This window comes from Arvicanthis niloticus, chromosome 1 (assembly GCF_011762505.2).
Source record: "Arvicanthis niloticus isolate mArvNil1 chromosome 1, mArvNil1.pat.X, whole genome shotgun sequence".
Classification (NCBI taxonomy): domain Eukaryota; kingdom Metazoa; phylum Chordata; class Mammalia; order Rodentia; family Muridae; genus Arvicanthis; species Arvicanthis niloticus.
The window spans coordinates 2303731-2312117 of NC_047658.1; positions in this window are offsets into that span (position 1 = coordinate 2303731).

An 8387-nucleotide genomic window follows, 5' to 3' on the forward strand; every position below is an offset into this window, starting at 1 on the left:
AGAGTTCAAGTTAGCGTTCTTGTGCACCCTGGATACCAGGAGAGTTTGAGTTGGGAGTTCTCAGTGTGCCCATGCATCCTGGATACCAGGAACAAAACGAACCACAAGACAAATTAAATAGTGTTTGATATTTCCCCCTCGTTTCCCTGGGTTGCGGTTCTTACTATAAAAACTCTATCTTTTCCCTAAGTGGGGGTCGTACTTCACTGCTTGCCTCTTCGTAGGACGGGCTGGAAGTGCGACCTCAACGCGTTGATTGAAATATACCTTTTGCTGTTACATCAAGTTCGGTGTCTTTGCAGTTATTGGGGTGGCCGTGAATTCCCAAGAGCAGGGAGGGAGTTCCTCCCTACCTGTTGGGCCTTACATTTTGGTTCCCTGACCGGGAAACTGCGACCACCCTAAGCTCTAAGAACCTACTTGGAGGTATATTTTTGTGTTTGGCCAATGTGTTGTCTGTTTCTGTATTTTGCTGTGTTTTGGGCCCATTTTCTTGTCTATACCATCTCAGTAAGCTGGTTCTGTGAAAGTACGTTCAGTTTTTGCATCTGTTTGCAGCTGGTTCTGTCTTGAGAGGAGACATGAACGGAGTGATTTGCAGACGTGCTGGGAAAATCACCGGCTGCAACCCTGGAGAGATGTCTCTGGGTAAAGAGATTCTCAAAGACGTTTGAGAATCTTTCCGTGCAGGGGAGACGTGGAATTCCTCCTGGCTGGCACTCGGGAAGACGTGGAATCCTTCCCGGCTGATACTCGATTGAGACGGGTTTCTGTTAGTTTTTCTGTGCTAGTTTCTCTGTGTATTTATTTTGTGTTATTTGTGACTACATAAGTTATCAGTTGAGAGAAAGAATTAGACCGTGACAGATTTTTTTGTGTCTCAGAGTGATTGACTTTTGATGTTGACTGGCTGCCAAAAGAGATTTTTGACTTGACTATTATATTTAAAGTTAAAGTTATTATTTTTCAGGAAGGACCAGGGTCATATCCCGATCAACAGCCATATATTACTCTATGGCAGGACCTGGTCCAAGATCCACCACATGGGTGAGAAAGAGAAAGCCAGGCTCCCGAGCCCTGGCTCTCTGCAGAACGAGATACAGACTAAACTGGAAGATTAATCACCCTTCCTTTTCAGATAACCCTGCCAGTCTGACCAGACTGAAAGAGTCTTTAATGTTTTTCCACCAGCCTACCTGAGATGATAGCCAACAGCTTTTACAGGTTCTCTTTACCACAGAAGAACAAGAAAAGATCCTGTTAGAAGCCCCCCTTAACCGACCAGACTGAGACTTCAACACGGCTACAGGTAGGGAGTGGCTGACAGTTTACCCTGCCAGGCTCTGGTGACAGGTAAGAAGTTATAGCATATAGAGAGATTACAGGATTATACCTTGCAGGATTTAGTTAGAGAGACAGAAAAATATATTACAAAAGAGAGACTGAAGATTAGAATACTGGCCGCAGTTATAAGAGAGAGAGAGAGAGAGAGAGAGAGAGAGAGAGAGAGAGAGAGAGAGAGAGAGAGAGAGAGAGAAAGGAGATAGACAGGGAACCCTGGGCAACAGAAGACACTGGGCTTGAGACTGCCCAAAGAAGAAAAGAAGGACTCCTAAGGTCCTGAAGATGACTAGAGGGGACCCTGAGAGTGGAGGGGACCCCTATAGACTTTCTGGTGGATACTAAAACAAAATATTCAGTTCTGAAACAACAAATGGTTAATAAAATTTCCAAAAGCTTGGACTAAAACCAGTGCCTCGTCTATTGGAGTGAAGCAGTACCCAGTGAGTCGTGAAGCCAGAGAAAGAATTAGACCTCACATTCATAGATTGTTACAACAGGACATTCTGGTTCCTTGCCAGTTGCCATGGAACACCCCCTGCTACCTGTAAAGAAGCCAGGCACTACATTTGAGTACACTTAAAGGCCTACAAAGAACTAAGACTTGTCTGAAAACTGTCGCTGCTGTGGCCTAGCTTAAATTGACTCTGGGACAACAGACAACTGTTGTGGGACCCCACTCCCTTGAGAACATTATCCGGCAGTCCCCTGACCGACAGATGACTAATGCCCACATGAAAGGGTGATCTTTGCCTCCCTGGCCATCCTGAACCCTGCCACCTTGCTGCCTAAGACTGATGATTGCTCCCCCATCCGTCGCTGTATTGACATTCTGGCAGAAGGCCAACCTTGGCCAGGAGTCTGAACTGGTATACTGACGGGAGCAGCTTTGTGATTAAAGGTAAGCGAGTGGCAGGAGCGGCAGTAGTGGACGGGAAACAAGTGATTTGGATGAGCAGCCTGCCAGAAAGGACATTGACAACAGATATGCTTTTGCCACTGACAATATTCATGGGACAATTTACAGATAGAGAGGACTGCTAAAAAGTCATGGACATCAGAAAACCCAGGATACTGTTGCTGAAAAAAATCAGGTGACTGCTAAAAAGACTGCTCAAAGAACTATGATCCTGACTGATGAAAGTCCTAGAAAATATCTTGATGTCCATGTTATGTGACAAATTTACATTGTTTAGCTCACCTAAGAGCTAAATACCTGAAGAACTTAATAAAGTCCTCTCAATTTTATGTGGTAAACTTATCTGAAACAGTAATAAAATACTGTGAGGCCTGTACACTAATGCTGGGTGTTCAAGATGTCCCCCAGGAAGAAGACTTCAAAGAGACAGACCTGGAGCCTGCTGAGAAGTAGACTTCACGAAAGTCAAACCTACTATAGATACTTTTTCAGGCTGGGTAAAAGCCTTTCCTACAAAGACTGAAATTGCCAACATGGTGGCTAAGAAGATCTTAGAAGAAAACTTCCCCAGGTTTGAAATACCCAAAATAATTGGGTCTGACAATAGACCTGCCTTTGTTGCCCAGGTAAGTCAGGGACTGGCCACCTAGCTAGAGATTAATTAGAAATTCATTATGTTTACAGACCCGAGAATTCAGGACAGGTAAAAAAGATAAATAAAATTATTATTAGCCTTAGAGACCAGCTGGGGATGACTGGACAGCCCTCCTTCCTTTTGCCTTGTTCTGGGTTATGATTTAAGTTAACACCTTACAAGATTTTATGTGGGGGGTCTCCATCATTAAGTGAGATAGATAAAATATATGATTCTGATGTTGTTCTTTCTAAATCCCTGTTTGTCCACATGAAAACACTTGAGGTGGTCCAACATGAGGTCTGGGAGCAGTTAAAAGAAGCTTATGAGACTGGAGACCTGAGTGTGCCTCATCAGTTCCAGATTAAAGATGCTGTTCTCATCTGCCACCACCGGGTCAAGAACCTAGAACCTCACTAGAAAGGACCATACCTGGTGCTTCTGACCATCCCCACAGTGATGAAAGTCGAAGACATTTTTAAATAGATTAGTTATCTTTGTTAGAGAAAAAAATAAGTGTTGTTCAGATTTTGATGTTATGCCAACAATATCATACTTTAACAGGGTCAGAAAAATCCAGATTATGAAGATACTAAAATGAATTCTATGATTAGAATACCTACATATGCAGAAATGGGGAAATGAAAGGGTTAAAAATTTTTAAACCTTCCACAGATGGAGTCAAGAGTGCAGATCAGCTTGTTCTGCGTTCTGGGTCCTAGGAAACTAGCTATCCACAAGACAAAATAGATGATAGATTGAATAGAGTTCAGAGCTGGGAGTTCAAGATAGCGTGACCAAGTGCTAAGGGTACCAGGAACTAAAAACTAACCATAAGATAGATTGAATAGGGTTTGAGCTGAGAGTTCAAGTTAGCGTTCTTGTGCAACCTGGATACCAGGAGAGTTTGAGTTGGGAGTTCTCAGTGTGCCCGTACATCCTGGATACCAGGAACAAAACGAACCACAAGACAAATTGAATAGTGTTTGATATTTCCCCCTCGTTTCCCTGGGTTGCGGTTCTTACTATAAAAACTCTATCTTTTCCCTAAGTGGGGGTCGTACTTCACTGCTTGCCTCTTCGTAGGACGGGCTGGAAGTGCGACCTCAACGCATTGATTGAAATATACCTTTTGCTGTTACATCAAGTTCGGTGTCTTTGCAGTTATTGGGGTGACCGTGAATTCCCAAGAGCAGGGAGGGAGTTCCTCCCTACCTGTCGGGCCTTACAGTGATAGATGCAGATATACAGGAGATGGAAAAGTCCACCACAGCCCTACAGGATTTCCTGTCCTTCCTGGCAGAAGTAGTCTTACAGAATAGAAGAGGCCTAGACTTGATGTTCCTCCAGCATCCTTGGGTGAGGAATGTTGTTTCTATGTTGACCGCTCAGGAGTGGTCAAAGAATCCATGACCAGAAAAAAGACTACAAGACAGATCCTACTAAAGCTTTGACTTGTGGTCCCTACATAACCAACACTTTAGTTAGGTTTGTTAAAGAATGGATTCTCAAACAGTACCAGCCTATAGAAACATCTCAAGGATTCAAGATGGCCCAAACCTGAAAAAGGGAATGAGAAGGCTAGACCAACTCCATGAAAGGCTTCAAATTGACAGTTCAGGAGACTAGGCCTAAATCTTTGTTTCCAAGAACTGGGAAGTCCAGGCCTCGGAAGCCGCCCTGCCTCCTGGCCTGAGGCAAGGACAATGGGTCGCAGCAGTTTCCAGACTTCCTCAGCAACAGTTTCCAGACCCCCAGGCCCCAGCAATGGTTCTGGAATGTCCCTAGAGATAGAGCCAAAAGATAAAGCTAGAGGTCACCTACTTCAACCTAGAATTCCCCTAATGTGATTTAAATCAGGCCTGTCAACTTACTTCAGGGTCCCTCCATCTCTGCAGATGGTAGACCCCAACATGCTGGACTTCTGCAGAATAAAACAGTCTCTGTATTTACATACTATTTGAGTCCAGGGTGTCATTCTTCAGTGAATCATGCACCCTTACAGTTTGATCCTGCCAGCCAAGATGGAGAAATTGTCTTTGAGATAGCTAGACTCAGACAACTGTCTCCTTACAACAGAAGTTGGCCGGGCAGTGGTGGCGCACGCCTTTAATCCCAGCACTTGGGAGGCAGAGGCAGGTGGATTTCTGAGTTCAAGGCCAGCCTGGTCTACAGAGTGAGTTCCAGGACAGCCAGGGCTACACAGAGAAACCCTGCCTCAAAAAAAAAAAAAAAAAAAAAAAAAAAAAAAAAAAAAAACAGAAGCTGTTCAGCTACTGGGAAGTCCCAGCTTCCCTGGGGCCTGGGACCTTGAACTTAGCTTCTCACCGTGATTAAATGGAGTCTGAAAATGAAATGGTAGTACTCACAGTAAGTTTCCTTTGCTTGCTCCTGTTTGGCTTTGAGGTGCATATTTTATGTACTAAAGCAGCCCTTTCCCCCCCCCCCCCGTTTCCCGCCCCCCCCCCGTTCTCCCAGCATGCTCCAGTGCCTACCCGCATACCCAGCCCCTAACCCTGAACTTGGTTGGGCTGCCCTTCCCCCAGAGGCGCCTCCATATATATCCAGACATCTTGGTCTAGCTCACTTCTCACTTCTCTGTGTGCTCCCTTTCTCTCTTTCTCTTCCTCCTCCCGTCACTCCGCTCTCCCACTGGCGACGCCCCTGGCCTCACTCCTCAGGGCCAGTGAACTCACCCAAGAGCAGCTTCCCAATAAACCTGCTTTTTATATAATCTAATACGGCTGGAGTTGGCTCATCTTACCTGTGGCGGAGAAATAACCCATATGCTCCAAAGACTGCAACTTCAGTATTTCCACGCAGGTTTTACCAGATCAACATTGAATGCTATTTAATAGGCTAATGATTATTGTCTCTATCAAAACAGAGCATCATGTGGCCAGATCATCCTGTCTGATTCGGTTTGGGCAAAGAAGCTGACTCTAGACTTTGGCCCTCTCATTTCAGATTCTAGCATGCTTTTTCTAGGTCTGTGCTTAACCCCTTTGGAGAACAAAACAGCCAAGGGTGACACTCCTTACTAAGAGTGACTTGGTAAAGTTAACTCTCCCCCGCTCCTCTACCTTTCATCTCTTAAAAACCACGGCTTTCTCAGCTACCCCGTGGGCTCAGATCCCTGGGCAAAGAATATGCTTATGTTATTATTTTAATGTTTTGTTTAAACTTGGTGCCATTTTGAAGATACGTAACACTAACATGCTAACAGAGAGAGCTGACTCTTTGAGACTGACAGATTTCAACAACAACAACAAAAATCAAAGGACAATTCTAGCTGCTGCCACTGAAGAGGCCCTGACGTCACTTTGCTGGGTCTTAACGTCTAAAGAGTTGGTTGGTCCTACTGCAGGCCACACTTTCCCAGTGGGCAGTTTGCTTTAGATGAGAATGATTTATGTCTGTACTTTAAAATGTTTCCTATATTTAAATAAATGTATATAAAATACAAACTCTTAAAGGTTTTAAAAGATATTTTTGAACTTTATAGTCTCTTTAAATACAAACTAATAATCAAATGAGTTTTTAAAGGTCCAGCGCAGGGCTTCTTCTCTATCTTCTATGTTAAACAATTGCTGTCTTCCTACTTTTAAAAAAAAGGAGAGTTCTACCTATATGACTATAAAAAGATACGGTATTAAATAATAAATATGTTATTAGGATATTAGATACAAATTATTTTAATAAATAAAAATTATATATAAAAGATACCAATTATAAGAAAGGATTTATATGTTTATAAAATGGATATAAAAATTTGTAAAAAAAAAAAAAAAAAAGTATAAAACTCAGAATAAGTTGAGGTATATAAAAATTATGAAAAAATTAAATATATGTGATATCAAAGTTTCTAAGGTCTCAGATTACAAACTATAAAACTGCAGATGTATCCCTCTTATGTGAGTGTTAGCATTTCTTCTAGGCTTCGCCCAACAGTTACCTAGCAACAGTCAGGTAGGAGCCTGACTTGCCATAAAAGGACTGTTTGGCCTCCCTTTCTCTCTCTCTCTCTCTCTCTCTCTCTCTCTCTCTCTCTCTCTCTCTCTCTCTCACCAATTTCTCATCCCCAAAATAAGCTTCATTTTATACTAGGCCTGTCTTATGGCTAGTACCTCAGGGGGAGATGCCTCAGCATGGGTCTGCTGGGCAGTCCTCCCACCGCATCATGCCACCACACTATAAAACATTTTGCATAGGACTATGACTTGGGGTCTGTGAGGGGTCTAGTGTACAGTTCCCAGATGTCAACACATTTGTTACTTTAGTTTTTCAGTATATAATTAGCCACAGGTTAATTGGATAAACATTTCCCAGTACACAGTGAGAACCTAGCAAGGATGGAGTTGTCCTGGAGGTGCCCATCAGTTCTGGAGGAAGATAACTTCCTAAGATATGTTCATAAGCTGCATCCTGTTATATCCTGTTCTCAACTTTCCTAATGCTGTTATAATACAATCTCAGCTTTAATACAATCTCTCATGTTGTGGTGATGCCCTGCCATAATTTTTTTATTTTATTGGTTATCTTATTTATTTACATTTCAAATTTTATCCCCTTTTCCAATTTCCCCTCTGGAAACCCACTATCCCATTCTCCCTCCCCCTACTTCTATGAGGCTACTCACCCACCCAGCCACCCACTCCTGCCTCCTGATCATGGCATTCCCCTACACTGGAGCATTGAGCCTTCACAGGACCAGGTATTGATAACTGACAAGGCCATCATCTGCTACATATGTGGCTGGAGCCATGGGTCCCTTCATGTGTACTCTATGGTTCATGGTTTAGTCCTTGGGAGCTCAAGGGGGTCTGGTTGGTTGATATTGTTGTTCTTCCTATAGGTTGCAAACCCTTTCAGTTCTTTCAGTCCTTTCTCTAACTCCTCCACTGGGGACCTGTGCTCATTCCAATGGTGAGCTGTGAGCATTCGCCTCTGTATTTGTCAGGCTCTGAATGAGCTTCTCAGGAGACCACCATATCAGGCTCCTGTCAGCAATCACTTCTTGGCATCTGCAATAGTATCTGGGTTTGGTGTCTGTATATGGGATGGATTCCCAGGTGGGGCAGTCTCTAGATGGCCTTTCCTTCAGTCTCTACTCCACAGTTTGTCTCTGTATTCCCTGCCCCCATGAGTATTGTGTTTCCCCTTCTGAGAAGGACTGAAGAATCCACACTTTGGTCGCCCTTCTTTGTGAGCTTCATGGAGTCTATGGATTTTCTCTTGAATATTCTGACCTTTGGGGCTAATATCCACTTATCAATGAGTAAATACCATGTGTGTTCTTTTGTGATCCTCACTCAGGATCAATTTTCTAAGAATTTCAGGAAGTCATTGTTTTTAATAGTTGAATATACTCCATTGTGTAAATGCACCACATTTTCTATATCCATTCCTCTGTTGAAGGACATCTGGGTTCTTTCCAGCTTCTGGCTATTATTAATAAGGCTGCTATGAACATAGTGGAGCATGTGTCTGAAA